The 18,183-nt window shown below is 43.4% G+C and overlaps 1 pseudogene; it reads left to right on the top strand.

The window, feature by feature from the left end:
- Positions 1-1,163: 1,163 nt before the first annotated feature.
- On the top strand, positions 1,164-14,592 carry LOC144262379 (amine sulfotransferase-like; annotated as a pseudogene).
- Positions 14,593-18,183: the final 3,591 nt, after the last annotated feature.

Below are 18,183 nucleotides of genomic sequence, written 5' to 3'. Positions count from 1 at the left end.
TCAGCAGTGTGCCCTTGTTGCCAAGAAGGCCAATGGCATTTTGGGATGTATAAGTAGGAGCACAGCGAGCAGATCGAGGGACATGATCGTCCCCCTCTATTGGACATTGGTGAGGCCTCATCTGGAGTACTGTGTCCAGTTTTGGGCCCCACACTACAAGAAGGATGTGGATAAATTGGAGAGAGTCCAGCAAAGGGCAACAAAAATGATTAGGGGTCTGGAACACATGACTTATGAGGAGAGGCTGAGGGAACTGGGATTGTTTAGTCTGCAGAAGAGAAGAATGAGGGGAGATTTGATAGCTGCTTTCAACTACCTGAGAGGTGGTTCCAGAGAGGATGGTTCTAGACTGTTCTCTGTGGTAGAAGAGGACAGGACAAGGAGTAATGGTCTCAAGTTGCAGTGGGGGAGGTTTAGGTTGGATATTAGGAAAAAAATTTTCACTAGGAGGGTGGTGAAACACTGGAATGCGTTACCTAGGGAGGTGGTAGAATCTCCTTCCTTAGAAGTTTTTAAGGTCAGGCTTGACAAAGCCCTGGCTGGGATGATTTAATTGGGGATTGGTCCTGCTCTGAGCAGGGGGTTGGACTAGACGACCTCCTGAGGTCCCTTCCAACCCTGATATTCTATGACTAGGGCCACTCGTTATGGGGACAAATGGTTATGAAAACCAATACCCCAGTCAAAGAAAAAGGTTCTCTCAATCCCAAAGGACCAAGCCTCAGACCCAGGTTAGATCTTACCCATTAATTACACTGTTGTCAATCCTTTAGAATCTAAAATCTAAAGGTTTATTCATAAAAGGAAAAAGATACAGATGAGAGCTAGAATTGGTTAAATGCTTGCGCTCCTGGTTCTGGTGGTGTACTAGAGTCGACAGGAGAGCGCTCAGTGGTTGATTTATCACGTCTATACTCAAAAAAATTGTACTGTACTTAAATTTGGGATCCATGGCTGTGACCGCATTGTATCCAAATTTGTGTTTTATAGACACACTTTCTAGCGAGGGTCTGTTGTACAGTTTTTTTTGTACTAAAACGTACAAAAATATAATGCCGTTTGGATTCCAATCCCTGCTGCATTAATGGATTCTCTTTAAGACGAACTTTTGTACTTCATTTATAAAGTAGAATGAGACACAGTTTTGAAGAGATTATGTGATTATGGCAGATAATTACATGATATTACAAATAAAATTAGCATCAAAGATGTTTCAAATAAGGCTATTTTCTTTCCCAGGGACTGTGTGGACTCAGAATATTTTGTGCTTGATTTATCATGAAGGCCATCGAGATGGAACAGAAAATATGGAAACAAAATGCAGAGTCCCATGGCTGTAGTATAATGTAACTAATATCCATTATGACCATCCTCCATCACCTTGTCTCTTTGCTTTACTATTTAGTTCCAAGAGATCTGAGGAACAAGAGAGCAAAAGTAGGTGAAACTATTTTTACAATTTAATTAACATTACCCAGGAAAACTTGTAGCTTTCACCAATAAATCCTCTGAGCCTGTCTGTCTGTCCTCCCCACAACCACCCTTCCAAAAGCAAATCTCCCCTGCATGGGGATGGAGCTCACTTCCTTCAAAGCCGCATTCCATGTCCTTAAACCCAGCCAAAGGGGGGAAAACAAGCTCAATCAAGACCTTAGCACTTCAGTGTCCAGTTTCAGTGGAGATCCCATTTTTCATGGGACTGCTGTGCTTGGCCTCTGGGCCAAGAACGGAGCTGCTTCATCCTCATCATGACAGCTCACCCTAAAAGGGGCATTATTGATGGGTTAGGATCATTACAGTTTGCATGTTATATTGTAAATTACAGTGGTTTTGTTGTTGTGATGTATGTAGCTATGTAACTGTAAGCTCTTATGCTATCCATGTTTTATGTCTCCTGCATCTTTAAACGTCAGGAAACTTTTGCAAATGATGGGGGGGTGGACTGAGCCAGATGCAGCTCAAGAGGAAGGATCTCCCAGGGCCAGGGATTCACACTAAGCTCTCTCTCATGGAGATGGCTGCCCTGCCCTCCTGTGTTGCTTTCCTTAATCTAAACGGAGAGTCATTCACCCTGAAGGTGTGCAGTGCTGGCCTGCCGTAATTTGAGAGAAAGTGTGAGAATTGCCTTGTGGGAGTGATGCCAATCTCTTATATTGCTACCTGGATCTCCCATGAAAGGTGGCATGTGCCGTGTGCTCACTTCCCCATGACACTCCCTTCACAGTCACCCTTGCAGCTTCCTGATCTCTCTGTTGCAGTAACACCTATAATAAAATGAGCAGATGCATGGTGCAGAGCTTGCACCGCATGACCTCCATCAGTGCAACTTCTCAATCCATAGGAACCTTCCTCCTGATTGGCTTTTTAGCTCAGCCCCATTTCCCATGCAGAAAGACTCCTTAAAGTTACAGGGACGGTAAAAGTAAATGGAACAACAACATCTCCTAAGCTGCACAGAGCACAATTTAAACTACAGACATCTGGAAATCTTGTATTGCTTATGTGTATTTTAAAGGGCTCATGTAGGTTTTCACAATTTTAAGACCATGTTGATGGTGCAGGGAGTTTTTCTCTTCATGGCTTCTGGCTGGCTGTTCTTACTGTGAACCACCATATGGCTCAGCTGTCTGTGTGGTTTTCCAGAAATTCTCAGCTCCAAATTGTTGGAGAAATTGGTTGTGCTGTTCAGCAGTGCATTTTAGCATTACTTTTTAAACATTGTATCCATTACAATTCTCTAAAAATATCTCCAGCGGCAATCTTTTTTGAAAGAGCAAGAAATTCATGCTTACTAGGATTCAAGTTTAAGGATATGTTTTTCACTGAAATATTTCACCAATATACCAGACACAATGCACACAAATAAATATCTGTTGCTGACTTAACAGTGTATTTCAAAGGAACTCAAAATCATATCAATTTATTCAAGTTTAAATTCTTTTCAGATAAATTCTTTTCAGCACCTGCAATTGCACTCCCTGTTAATTTTTGTGCTGTTTATTGTCACATTTCCCATGATTTTTAAATGGTTTTGCTCCTCTCTTGCTGTGTGAAAGACCCATATAAATGACTGGAAATAACTTGAAGATCTGATTCTAAGTACATTTACTCATGTGCTTAACCTTACAATACTGAGTAATCTCCTTGAGTTCAATGGTATTATCATATGTAGACAGTTATGCATGTGCATGGAGGTCTTTAGAATTAAGGAATCGCAATAATGCCACTGAATGTACAGAAAATGCTGGCAAAGACACAAAAAGAATCCTATTCATTTAAAGCAGGATAAACTATTTACTAAAGTACTTATTCTAGCCCTTTTCAGATATAATGATTTTAATGTTACTTGCAGCAATAGCAATTTTATAAAACCACTGATTTGTAGGTTAATTGTGACCCTTTAATATACCTGAGACTGTCACACTTTTTACTTTGCACGTTATTTATGTAGCCAGAAACCCAAATGACGTTGAGGTTTCCTATTTTCATTTTTCCAGCTCAAACTTGAGACAATACCAGATTTTAATATTTTTCTGGAGAGGTTTTTAGCTGGGAAAGGTAAGGTTTCAGTTACTGCTAAAAGGCTAAGCCCTGATCACTGACCACAGCCTGAGTAAACTATCTGAGTGGGTAAATTACTTAGATGGTGGAGCTGGTCAAAATCCTGGCCCGCACCTCACAACCTGGGGTCTAAGGTTGCAATAAATGCAGTATCATTCACAGCTCACAATAGAGATTTTGAGCAAAGGTAGTCCGGGGGGCTGCATAGGCACATGCACTGCACCAATAAAGTGCAAGTTGCCTCGTGTATCTCAACTGGGTGTTCATTCTGAAACCTAACAATGAAGATTTCAACACACTTCAACTCCACTTAGGCACTCAGATAACACATGGGAGGAGATGAGGATGAGCGCTATACAGAGAACACAGAGAAGTAGTTTTTGACAATTATTTTCTGGTTTAGTAGTTTTCCACAATTATTATGCCTATCCCGCAATCCCAAACCACTACTTTTACCTTCCAAAGAGCCAAAAGTCTCAGCTGTAACCTATCTAGCTCCTTAGTTCTCTCTTAATATCTCTGACAATGCAACATTCTCACTAAGGCAGCTTATGGCACACTGAAAATTTCAGTACATAGTAAAATATATTCTACACATTATTCTATTATGGGAATTAGTGTGACTATCTGATCTGCATAGGAGCTTTTGGGCCTGAATCCAGCCTCTTCTGCCCCAAGCTTTGAATCCACTGCCTCTTTTGTCCTGTTTAGAATCACACTACAGATGATTTTCCCTACAACAGAGAGTAGTGTGACTCCTCTCCAGTTATTGCCGTCAGTGAGATCACCCTTTTTAGTTACTCTGCCAACGATTCCATGTTTTCACTTGCCAGGAGGGGTCTCTTCTCCCCAGAACTTGCAACAGTTCTGTCAGTTTTATTAGGGTAGTAGGGTCCAGTTCTTTTCGCTTTTCTACTGTGATTTGATCATCTCCTGCCATTTTTTGTTTTTCAGCTTCTTAATTGTAGCCTGTATTGCTGACATCTCTGTTGCATCAGTCTTAATGCGAAGTAGTTTAGGTTCACATGTTTCATCAATATCTGGGGCTGAGGCTGTTGACGACTTGTCTGACATGCTCTGCCCATGTGTCTTTCTGTTACACCTCAGTTGTAAGCCTTTTTTCATCTTGGCTTTTTATTGGCCCATTTCCTGTTTTGAAATGTCCCCACTTCTCACTGCTTTGTCTGTTTTCTTGTACTTTCCCTTTGCTTCTTCTAATATTTCATTTGTCTTAGCATTCAGGAGTTTTCCTTTCAGTGCTTTTCTTTCCTTGTTGAGATGCTAGGTCTCTTGGCTTATTCAGTCCTTGCTCTGTGTGTGTGCTGATACCAGGCTGTGACTGCTGCAGCTTGAATCGCGTTGTCTCAGAGCACTCTGCATTTTTCTTCAGGTCCAACCTCTATCTCACCTTCCTCTGCCTCTGTCAGCACCCCAAATCTGTTCCATAGTTCACGCTGGAATTTCTCAGAGCACACTTTTGTTTTCAGTTTTAGATTATTAATTTCTTTAACTAGAAGAATTAATCTGCGTTCTGTTTAAAGTTGGTCTTTGTCAGTTTTAATTTCAGTTTGGCAATGCAAAGATTTTGGTTGCTCCTGTCATCTATGGCATGATCTGCCCTTGCATCTTGGACAGATGACCTGAATCTTGAACTGATTCAGATGCAATTGATTTCTTTTCTTGTTTTGCCATCTGTCAAATCCCATGGTTCTTTGTGTATGTCTCTAGAAGGGAACAGGATGCTTGCAGGAACTAAGTCAGACACCAAGCACAATTCAGTGAATTCCAGGTTTCCTTCATCATTGATATAATTGACTTTGAAAAGGTATTTGACAGCCTGCATGGGCGTGCATTGCGGAATATTCTTCAGTTTTGTGAAATTCAAGCTAAACCCATCAACAGCATACTGGCCATGTATAGAGATGCAAGGTTGCTCTATCAGAGTGAATAACCTGACAAGAGAGTGGTTCACTGTGGACACTTATGTGAAACAGGGACACATTTTATTTTTGCTCGTTTGGCATTGGCATAGACAGGATAATGAAGAAGTGTGTTAGTAACACAAAAACTGGAACCCAGATGGTAAAAGCCTAGAAGACCGGGACTGAGACACTACTGAGCAATTCCCTGGAAAAGCTACAAAGAAAGAAAGACAACCTGGCAAAATCTGCAGGTCAAACATGGCTCAGAATCAGTTACTTACATCCTTGAAACTCAGACATCAAGCGGTAATGTCATATTAGAAGGCAAAAACATCAAGAAAGTGGAATAATTCATCTGGGGAGTGCTATTCTAGCCAACAGGAACATCAAGAATAATGTGACATAAAGGTTAGGAAAAGCATCCGCCTTGTTCACTAAACTCAACAGCACATGGACATCAAAGATATACAGTACCAAAGCAAAACTGAGAATTTTCAACTCAAACGTCTCTGTGCTAACATATGGCTTTGATAGCTAAAGATCTACAAAAAATGTTAAACAGAAAATCAGACGCCTTCGAAAATAGGTGCCTACAAAGATTCTGGACATTGGTGATGACCTCTCTCCATCCAATAAATATATCCAAGGAATCACCAGCCAGCAGCTTATTTCCAGCAGAATTAGGAGGAAGTATTGGACAGATATGGGACCTGCACTTCACATGCCAACACACAGAGTTCCACATGAAGCTGTCAAGTGGAAACCAACTGGGTTAGGAAATGAGAGAGCCCAAGAGACCCTGAAAAGAACCCTTCACAGGGAGGTCACAATAGTTGATCATAACACCACTGAGTGGATGGAAGTAGTATCAAATGACAGAGAGGAATGGAAGAGATTAGTTTCACCCTGGGCATCAACATTGACATGATTATTTTGCCCCTGTATTTGGTACTGGTGTGACCACTGCTGGAATACCATGTCCAGTTCTGGTGCGCACAATTGAAGAAGGATGCAGATAAACTGGAGAGGGCTCAGAGAAGAGCCATGAGAATGATTAAAGGATTAGAAAATGTGCCTTATAGCAATAGACTCAAGGAGCTCAATCTGTTTAGTTTAACAAAGCAAAATTTAAGGGATGATTAGAGTCTGCAAGTACCTACATCAGGAACAATCTAGCAGAGAAAGGTATAATATAATTCAATGGCTGGCTGTTGAAGCTAGACAAATTTAGATGGGAAATAAGTCATAAATGTTTAACTGTGAGAGTAATTAACCACTGTAACAATTTGCCACGGCTCATGGTAGATTCTCGATCAATGACAATTTTTTAATCAAGATTGTTATTCCAAAAGATATGTTTATGAGTTATTGGGGGTAGTTTAATGCCCTGCGTTATACAGGAAGTCAGACTAGATGACCACAATGGTCCCTTCTGGCCAGAGAATCTATTAATCTAGGAATCTATCAATCTAATTCTAGGTTTGTGATCACTAATCCATCAAAAGCAATGGAAAATATTATCTATGGGTAAATAATCCAGGACAAAAAAGTGCAAATATGTTGTGCTGGGTGCAAGTACCATTCTATGGTACCAGTGGATTCTAGAGGTAACAGTGCAATGTGTATTCGTTATCATGTAACAGTCTGGCTGTTTGTGGAAAAAAACCAAAACTTGTCCTCAGATCCCTAGATGAGAAGCTGGACTTGGCGTGTCCTTTATCTCATGTTTAAGGTGAAAGATAATCCAGAATAAGGCTATGAATAAAAACAGGAACTGGAATAACATCTCTGTGAGCCCAAATATCCCCCCAACAGCAGAGGGAAGAGAAGCTGAAAAACGGAAGTCTGCTCCATCGATTCTGCAGCCGTGCTTGGGAGATTATTAGGATTCAAAAATGTCAATAATTGAACGGTTTTTCTGTTTGAGATCATTAACGTTTATTTCTATAATTTTTCTCCTCCATAAATATTGGCTGTCTCCTGGTTCGATCACATCAGAGGCTGGTACACCCACAGGAATGACTTCAATATTCTCTTCCTCACCTATGAGGAGATGAAGAAGGTGAGACCAGTCAATCACTTTAGATCTGAAAGGTTTCAGAGTGGTAGCTGTGTTAGTCTGTATCACCAAAAAGAGAGAGGAGCAGTTGTGGCACTTCTGAGACTAACAAATGTATTTGGGCATAAGCTTTCCTGGGCTAAAACCCACTTCATCAGATGCATGCACTGGAAAATACAGTAGGAACATATATATATATATATATATACAGAGAACATTTTTTCATGTTCTCTGTGTGTGTGTGTGTGTGTGTGTATATATATATATATATATCTTCCTACTGAAAATGTGAAAATTCTTAGGAAAGCAGCTAAATGAAAAAGAGCTGGACACTGTTGTGGAAAATGCTACATTTGATAAAATGAAAACTGATCCCAGGGCAAACTATGAGTCCATGCTAGGCAACTCCTGGAACGAGGCAAAGGACATTTTCTTCGCAAAGGTAAGGCAGAAGCAACCAAATCTAATTTAATCCTGCAGATCCTGGCACAGGACGTATTGAAGCTCGCTGCCGAGACTTCCAATCATAACTTTCTGTCCCCAGGAAACACTTGGCTTCAGGAAACTAAGACTGCTGAGTGAGGGTGTATCGCTGTGTGACAATGCATCAGGCACCATTTCTCACAGATTAAAAGAGAGCTGCACTCCTTTGCTCAATGCAATGTCTTAAATGTTTGCTGAGCAAAGTAGTGCAGCTGTCTTTTGATCTGTGAGAAAAGTTTGTCAATATATTTTAAAAATGAAAATGTTCAATAAGCTCTTGTGGAGGGTAACATTCATTTTGTGCCACTTGTAAAAGGGAAGGGTCATCTTCAAGAAATTAAAACGTGAACATTCGAGAACACTGAAAGCATTTCTGTCTAGTGTTTCTGGGAAACTTCACACATGGTGAGCATCGGAACTGATTTTGTCTCTACAGCTTTCAGGGGTTATTTAGAGTATGAAATTAGCCAAAGAAATAAAATCTAAGGGCCCCTTTGCAAACAGGGGCCGCTAACAAGGAGTTTCGAGAGGTAGTTTGGAAGGGGAGTGGGAAGGGGGCAAGGTACACTTGCCATTCTTTAAAACCTTTACACTAAACTATAATATACATTTCTTGATTTAAACAAAACCCTGTCATTAACCTAGGTAACTGTATGAGAAAATGCAGGCAGAAGCCCAGGAGCAGAGTGGGGGGCTATCCTGTTTATTGCACTCGGTGTAGCATGTATGATTACCTGCCCTATGGGTGGGTGGCGTATGTGTGCATTCGGTGCAAGGAGCTCCTGGCCCTCAGAGACCATGTACAGGCTTTGGAAGCAGGGCTGGCTCTAGGATTTTTGCCACCCCAAGCAAAAAAAATTTTGGCCCTCCCCTGCTTTTTTTTCGTTCCCCCCTGCCCCCAGCCCAGCCCCAACTCTGCCCCTTCCCAACCCCTTTCCCAAATCCCCAGCCCCGCCTCCTCCCCCAGGTGTGCCGCATTTCTCACCCCCCCCATTGCTTTCTGTGGCTCCCCTCCCCGCAACCCCCCGCCCTAGCTCACTTCCGCTCCACCTGCTCCCCTGAACATGCCACCGCTCCACTTCTCCCCCCTCCCTCTCAGGCGAGGGAGAGGCAGTGTATTCAGGGAAGCAGGCGGAGCAGAGATGAGTGAAGGTGGGGAAGAGTGCAGGAAGTAGTGGGGGGGGGGGTGTAGAGGAACCGCTCCACTCCCCTCCCCAGCTCACCTCCGCTCCACCACAGCCGCCTCCCCCGAGCATGCCACCGCTTGGCTTCTCCTCCCTCCCTCCCAGGCTTGCCACGCAAAACAGCTGTTTTGCGTGCAGCAAGCCTGGAAGGGAGTGGGGAGGAGCGGAGCGGTGGCGGAGCACTCAGGGGAGCAGGCGGAGGCGGAAGCGAGCTGGGACGGCAGGGGCACATTTCTAGGGGCGGCATGGCCGGCGCTGGAACGCTGCCCCTAGATATGTGCCGCCTCAAGCACCTGCTTGTTTTGCTGGTGCCTAGAGGTAGCCCTGTTTGGAGGCCAGGGTGGCGGAACTGGAGGAGCTAAGGGAGGCAGAGAGGTTTGTTGGTGAGGCTTCCGGGACACTGTAGATTTGTCCCACCTCTGGTCAGACAGCCCCTGCACTGTTAAGGAGGATGAAAGGCCCAGAGAAGGAGAGCAGTCAGTGGGAACAGAGGGAAACCTTCCCATAGTTGGGACCCTCCTTCCAGATGATGTTGGGGTATCCTCTCGCACTGAGGTTACCTCTCTGGGGGAGGGAACTCCAGTCATTAGGAAAAGGCAGGTGTTAGTAATGGGACATTTGATCATTAGAAACATAGATAGCTGGGTTTGTGATGACCGGGAGAACCGTATGGTGACTTGCCTGCCTGGTGCGAAGGTTGGGGATCTCTCAAGGCATCTGGATAGACTTATGTGTAGTGCTGGGAAGGAGCCGGTAGTCGTGGTACATGTAGGTACCAATGACATAGGGAAGGGTAGGAGAGACGTCCTGGAGGCCAAATTTAGGCTGCTAGGAAAGAGACTGAAATCCAGGACCTCTATTGTGGCGTTCTCAGAAATGCTACCAGTTTCACGCTCAGGGCCAGGCAGGCAGAGCTTCAGAGTCTCAATGCATGGATGAGATGATGGTGTGTGTGTGTGTGTGTGGGGGGGGGGGTTAGATTTATTAGGAACTGGGGAAACTTTGGGATGGGGGAGCCTATACAGGAAGGATGGGCTCCACCTAAACCAAAGTGGATCCAGATTGCTGGCACTTAACACTGAAAAGGTTGCAGAGCAGTTTTTAAACTAAGAGATGGGGGAAAGCCGATTGCTGCAGAGGCGCACATGGATCGGACAGAGACTTCCTTAGCGGAGAGTCTATTGATAGAGATTATGTTAGATGGGGTGGGATCTGAGTTACCCAGGAAAGAATTTTCTGTAGTATCTGGCTGGTGAATCTTGCCCATATGCTCATGGTTTAGCTGATCACTATATATGGGGTCGGGAAGGAATTTTCCTCCAAGGCAGATTGGAAGAGGCCGTGGAGGTTTTTCGCCTTCCTTTGTAGCATGGGGCACGGGTCACTTGCTGGAGGACTCTCTGCTCCTTGAAGTCTTTAAACCATGATTTGAGGACTTCAATAGCTCAGACATTGGTGAGGTTTTTCGCAGGAGTGGGTGGGTGGCCTGCGTTGTGCAGGAGGTCAGACTAGATGATCATAATGGTCCCTTCTGACCTTAGTATCTATGAATCTAGATTCTCTAGGTTTTAGTCAGGAGCAGGGGATGAAAGAGGACAAAGTATGGGCCAGATCAGACGAGAAACATTCACATAAAGAATCTGACACATCAGAAAAGGGCAGACAAATAAACAGTGACAAGTTTTTAAAGTGCTTGTAACACACATGCTAGAAGTCTAAATAATAAGATGGGTGAACTAGAGTGCCTCATGTTAAAGGAGGATATTGACATAATAGGCATCACAGAAACCTGGTGGAGTGAGGACAATCAATGGGACACAATCATTCCAGGGTACAAAATATATCAGAAGGACAGAACAGGTCATGCAGGGTATGGGGGAGTGGCACTATATGTGAAAGAAAATGTGGAATCAAATGAAATAAAAATCTTAAATGAATCTACATGTTCCATAGAATCTCTATGGATAGTAATTCCATGCTCTAATAAGAATATAACAGTAGTGATCTACTATCAACCTCCTGACCAGGACAGTGACAGTGACAATGAAATGCTAAGGGAGATTAGAGAGGCTATCAAAATAAAAAACTCAATAATAGTGGGGGATTTCAATTATCCCCATATTGACTGGGTACATGTCACCTCAGGATCAAATGCAGAGACAAAATTTCTTGATACTTTAAATGACTGCTTCTTGGAGCAGCTGGGACAGGAACCCACAAGGGGAGAGGCAACTCTCGATCTAGTTCTGAGTGGAGCGCAGGATCTGGTCCAAGAGGTAACTATAACAGGACTGGCTGGAGATAGTGACCATAATATAATAACATTTAACATTCCTGTGGTGGGAAGAACACCCCAACAGCCCAACACTGTAGCATTTAATTTCAGAAAGGGGAACTATGCAAAAATGAGGAGGTTAGTTAAACAGAAATTAAAAGGTTCAGTGATTAGAGTGAAATCCCTGCAAGCTGCATGGACACTTTTCAAAGATACCAAAATAGAGGTTCAACTTCAATGTATACCCCAAATTAAAAAACACAGTAAAAGAACTAAAAAACGAGCCACCGTGGCTTAACAACCATGTAAAAGAAGCACTGAGAAATAAAAAGGCATCTTTTAAAAAGTGGAAGTCAAATCCTAGTGAGGTAAATAGAATGGAGCATAAACACTGCCAAATTAAATGTAAAAATGTAATAAGAAAAGCCAAAAAGGAGTTTGAAGAACAGCTAGCCAAAAACTCAAAAGGTAATAAAATATTTTTAAGTACATCAGGAAGCCTGCTAAACAACCAGTGGGGCCCCCGGATGATCGAGATACAAAAGGAGCACTTAAAGATGATAAAGTCATCGTGGAGAAACTAAATGAATTCTTTGCTTCAGTCTTCGCGCTGGGGATGTTAGGAAGAGTCCCAGACCTGAGCCGTCTTTTGTATGCGACAAATCTGAGGAATTCTCACAGATTGAAGTGACACTAGAGGAGGTTTTGGAATTAACTGAGAAACTTAACAGTAAGAAGTCACCAGGACCAAGAGTTCTGAAAGAACTCAAATGTGAAATTGTGGAACTATTAACTATGGTTTGTAACCTGTCCTTTAAATCAGCTACTGTACCCAATGACTGGAAGATAGCTAATGTTACACCAATATTTAAGAAGGGGTTTAGAGGTGATCCTGGCAATTACAGACCGGTAAGTCTAATGTCAGTACCGGGCAAATTAGTTGAAACAACAGTAAAGAATAAAATTGTCAGACACATAGAAGAACATAAATTGTTGGGCAAAAGTCAACATGGTTTCTGTAAAGGGAGATCATGTCTTACTAATCTATTAGAGTTCTTTGAGGGGGTTAACAAACATGTGGACAAGGGGGAACCAGTGGACATAGTGTACAAAGGTTTCCAGAAAGCCTTTGACAAAGTCCCTCACCAAAGGCTCTTATGTAAATTAAGTTGCCATGGGATAAGAGGGAAGATCCTTTCATGGATTGAGAACTGGTTAAAAGACAGGGAACAAAGGGTAGGAATAAATGGTAAATTTTCAGAATGGAGAGGGGTAACTAGTGGTGTTCCCCAAGGGTCAGTCCTAGGACCAATACCTATTCAACCTATTCATAAATGATCTGGAGAAAGGAGTAATAGTGAGGTGGCAAAGTTTGCAGATGATACTAAACTGCTCAAGATAGTTAAGACCAAAGCAGACTGTGAAGAACTTCAAAAAGAGCTCAGAAAACTAAGTGATTGGGCAACAAAATGGCAAATGAAATTTAATGTGGATAAATGTAAAGTAATGCACATTGGAGAAAATAACCCCAACTATACATACAATATGACAGGGACTAATTTACCTACAACTAATCAGGAGAAAGATCTTGGAGTCATTGTGGACAGTTCTCCAAAGATGTCCATGCAGTGTGCTGCAGCAGTCAAAAAAGCAAACAGGATGTTAGGAATCATTAAAAAAGGGATAGAGAATAAGATGGAGAATATCTTATTGCCATTATATAAATCCATAGTACACCCACATCTTGAATACTGCGTACAGATGTGATCCCCTCATCTCAAAAGAGATATACTGGCATTAGAAAAGGTTCAGAAAAGGGCAACTAAAATGATTAGGGGTTTGGAACGGGTCCCATATGAAGAGAGATTAAGGAGGCTAGGACTTTTCAGCTTGGAAAAGAGGAGACTAAGAGGGGATATGATAGAGGTATATAAAATCACGAGTGGTGTGGATAAAGTGAATAAGGAAAAGTTATTTATTTGTTCCCATAAGAACTAGGGGTCACCAAATAAAATTAATGGGTAGCAGGTTTAAAACAAATAAAAGGAAGTTCTTCTTCACACACTGCACAGTCAACCTATGGAACTCCTTGCCTGAGAAGGTTGTGAAGGCTAGTACTGTAACAGGGTTTAAAAGAGAACTGGATAAATTCCTGGAGGTTAAGTCCATTAATGGCTATTAGCCAGGATGGGTAAGGAATGGTGTCCCCAGGCTCTGTTTGTTAGAGGGTGCAGATGGATGGCAGGAGAGAGATCACTTGATCATTACCTGTTAGGTTCACTCCCTCTGGGGCACCTGGCATTGGCCACTGTTGGTAGACAGGATACTGGGCTGGATGGACATTTGGTCTGACCTAGTATGGCCGTTCTTATGTTCTTATGACAATTCTTGTGGCTGAGAGGAGAGGGTATTTTTCATGTTGTAACCCTTATATGGGAGAGTGGTGAATAGATATCAGGGGTTTGTGGTCTTATACTGCTGAATAGAAGGGGGACCCAGGTAGATGGTAATGGGCACTGTGGTATGGAAAAGGGAGAGAACCACTGCAAACTCTTAAGTACAGTATTGCCTGAAAAGGATGTTCAGAGAAGCTCATATTTCTCTTAATAGTAACTACTTCCTTTTCTTCTAAAATTGACAGTGAAATAAATCAGTACAGGAAGATGATAACTGAGATGTATAAAACCACTGGTTCCTAAAACAAAATTAGTGACATTGTCTAGAAATACTGGGTCAAATTAGTTACCCTGGAGTCAAAGTTATTTCACCCACACCTTCAGGACTGGAAATGTACCGCGAAAGCCCTAGAGAGCTATGTTCTGGGGAGATGAGAGAGGAAAGAACTGAGGAGAAAAGGAACTGCACCCAATTAGCAGCATTCACAGCCTCTTATGCGCACAAGGGATATTCAAATTATAATCAAATGTCCAAGTGGCAGCAGAACATCTAGCCACCAATGCCTCTTCTGTGTCTCCTGCTCTAGGGATCGTTGGAGACTGGAAGAACAAAATGACTGTGGCACAGAGCGAAAGGTTTGACAATGTTTTTAGGGAGAAAATGAAAGACCTGTCTTCCACGTTCACCTGGGATATTAATGACGACATATAGGCTGGTTTCCAGCTGGAAAGAGATGAAAGTGCTCTAAAGAAAATGAAAATACGTTTTTGTCTCCAATGTTCATAAAAATCCATCATTCTGTGCACATTAAAGATTTTAAACCTGCAAAATTTTTTCCTTCTTACACGTATTTGCACATCACCATAGCACCCCAGTGCTAAGATATGAAAAGGTGTTACAGACTGTCATGTTCTGGGGTGCAATCCAGGCCAGTCACGGCTTATGTCCTCACATGACCTATAAACCTGGGTGCCTTAACTGCCCTGAGGCTGTGGCTGACAGCCTGGACACCAACAGCCAGCAGACAAACATATAGTATCCTGAGTGTCTGCTCTGAAGCCCTGGATCAGCACTCTGACTCCAGCTGCCTGCCTACAACAGAACAGCCCCACTCTAGTCTCAGTCACCCAATTACCTCATGCAGCGGTAACACAGACACACTCCCCGTCCTGAATTTTCCCCAAACTGCATGCTTTCCAATATCTAGCCCTTTCCTGGACCATTCAGAGAGATATCAAGATCCATTTGTTCCTTTAAAGATACACTACCCAGCAGCCTACCACATTAACTGGAGTTGATATTCACTTTAAATCAAACACAGGCATAGGTTGGTTTGGATTAAAAGTAAAGCAAATTTATTAACCAAAGGAGTTTGGATTTTAAATGAGTTCAAGTACAAAGGATAGAAAGGTTATAAGCAAAACGCTTTCTAGAGACTACGACTTAACAAAACAAGCTACAGCCTCTCTTCAGGATCAGATTCTTACAACACTACCTTCCAGCAAGATGGCTGACCACGCTTCAGGTCAGGATCTCCCACAAAGACCAATGCGTTTGGTTCCTTTGCTTTCTTACATGAAACATAACTTGGGGGTTCTTCGCTCCTTTCTTGTATAGTCCAGTACCTTTCATATGAATTCTTTTGAAGGCTACCCCTCAACATAAGTCGTAAAGTTTATTCCAACTATGAAGAAGGTAACATTCAGTTTCCTGATGAAAGAAATTCCATGCTGATTTCTTCCCTTCTGATATTTGCAAAATGCAAATTGATCTCTTTCCTGCAATCTCCTCCTACTGTAATGCTTTGTGGTTATCTTCTCCCCTTGTTGGCTTGATGGTCCTGTTTACCTTCTGTGTAAATTGCTTTCCCATTGTCTCTTAATGTAACTTCATGGTGGCAGAACCACATTCCTTTGTCTAGGGTGGGGTAACTTCACCCCTGCACTGCCTGGTAGACACATTTTGGTAACGTAATTTTCTGTTTTTTATTTTTAATTTGTCCCCCATATCCACATCACACAATAATATCATTGATCAGTATATGTGATGGGGTGCACCAACCCTGCACTGGCCCACCAAGGGTTAACTACTCACTTTGGGCCTGGGAGGCCACGCCCGCTTGTCCTTGCTGGGCATGCTCCAGGTGGAAGCAATATATAGAATCATAGAATATCAGGGTTGGAAGGGACCTCAGGAGGTCATCTAGTCCAACCCCCTGCTCAAAAGCAGGACCCATCCCTAATTAAATCATCCCAGCCAAGGCTTTGTCAAGCCTGACCTTAAAAACTTCTAAGGAAGGAGATTCCACCACCTCCCTAGGCAACGCATTCCAGTGTTTCACCACCCTCCTAGTGAAAAAGTTTTTCCTAATATCCAACCTAAACCTCCCCCACTGCAACTTGAGACCATTACTCCTTGTCCTGTCCTCTTCCACCACTGAGAATAGTCTAGAACCATCCTCTCTGGAACTACCTCTCAGGTAGTTGAAAGCAGCTATCAAATCCCCCCTCATTCTTCTCTTCCGCAGACTAAACAATCCCAGTTCCCTCAGCCTCTCCTCATAAGTCATGTGTTCCAGACCCCTAATCATTTTTGTTGCCCTTCGCTGGACTCTCTCCAATTTATCCATATCCTTCTTGTAGTGTGGGGCCCAAAACTGGACACAGTACTCCAGATGAGGCCTCACCAATGTCGAACAGAGGGGGACGATCACGTCCCTCGATCTGCTCGCTATGCCCCTACTTATACATCCCAAAATGCCATTGGCCTTCTTGGCAACAAGGGCACACTGCTGACTCATATCCAGCTTCTCGTCCACTGTCACCCCTAGGTCCTTTTCCGCAGAACTGCTGCCTAGCCATTCGGTCCCTAGTCTGTAGCTGTGCATTGGGTTCTTCTATCCTAAGTGCAGGACCCTGCACTTATCCTTATTGAACCTCATCAGATTTCTTTTGGCCCAATCCTCCAATTTGTCTAGGTCCCTCTGTATCCTATCCCTGCCCTCCAGCGTATCTACTACTCCTCCCAGTTTAGTATCATCCGCAAATTTGCTGAGAGTGCAATCCACACCATCCTCCAGATCATTTATGAAGATATTGAACAAAACCGGCCCCAGGACCGACCCCTGGGGCACTCCACTAGACACCGGCTGCCAACTAGACATGGAGCCATTGATCACTACCCGTTGAGCCCGACAATCTAGCCAACTTTCTACCCACCTTATAGTGCATTCATCCAGCCCATACTTCTTTAACTTGCTGACAAGAATACTGTGGGAGACCGTGTCAAAAGCTTTGCTAAAGTCAAGATACAATACATCCACTGCTTTCCCTTCATCCACAGAACCAGTAATCTCATCATAGAAGGCGATTAGATTAGTCAGGCATGACCTTCCCTTGGTGAATCCATGCTGACTGTTCCTGATCACTTTCCTCTCATGTAAGTGCTTCAGGATTGATTCTTTGAGGACCTGCTCCATGATTTTTCCGGGGACTGAAGTGAGGCTCACTGGCCTGTAGTTTCCAGGATCCTCCTTCTTCCCTTTTTTAAAGATTGGCACTACATTAGCCTTTTTCCAGTCATCCGGGACTTCCCCCGTTCGCCACGAGTTTTCAAAGATAATGGCCAATGGCTCTGCAATCACAGCCGCCAGTTCAAAAAAGGGACGCAGCTCAGTTCAGTCAGGGCTGGCTGATGGAGGAGAGTGGATGCATGTTACAGGCTCCTATCAGGAATCCAATCGAGCCCCAAACTATGGAAGCTGGGCACCCACAGAGGATTGGGGAGATGGAAAGCCACTTATTCTGGAGGAGCTGCAGGATCCGGAATCAGTGTTAGATAGGAAGCAGCCCAGAGAACATGTCTATTGAGAGAAGAACCTGAAACCAGAGCTACTGGTTCCCTGGATCAGGACCTGGTGGAGAAGGGCAGGCCGAGGTCCCCCTACCCCTCACTGTGCCTAACACTAGGCCTCTCTGCCCTGAATACAAGGCCAGCTGCATAGACTCTGGCCACTAGGCATCACTGCCCTGAACACAAGAGGAGCTCCATAGACTCTGGCTGCTAGGTTTCGCTATCCCGAAGGCGAGGAAGCACATTGACTGAAAGGGGTTTTCCCCCCTTCTTTCTCCCCTGATGGCCTGATACCCCAGCGTGTTCTTAGCTTTTCATTGCTCTTACATGATACCTTCTAGCCACAGGTTATGACATTAGTGAGTTGGGGTACATTCAACTGGTCAGGTCAGTTGAAACTCACTACCAGATACCAATGTGCCCTTTGCTGTCTTGCACTGGATTGCTGTT

The sequence above is a fragment of the Eretmochelys imbricata genome, chromosome 3 (genome assembly GCF_965152235.1).
Source record: "Eretmochelys imbricata isolate rEreImb1 chromosome 3, rEreImb1.hap1, whole genome shotgun sequence".
Classification (NCBI taxonomy): Eukaryota; Metazoa; Chordata; order Testudines; family Cheloniidae; genus Eretmochelys; species Eretmochelys imbricata.
Note: the sequence above shows the minus strand (reverse complement) of the source record. Positions and strands in the feature narration are given on the sequence as shown.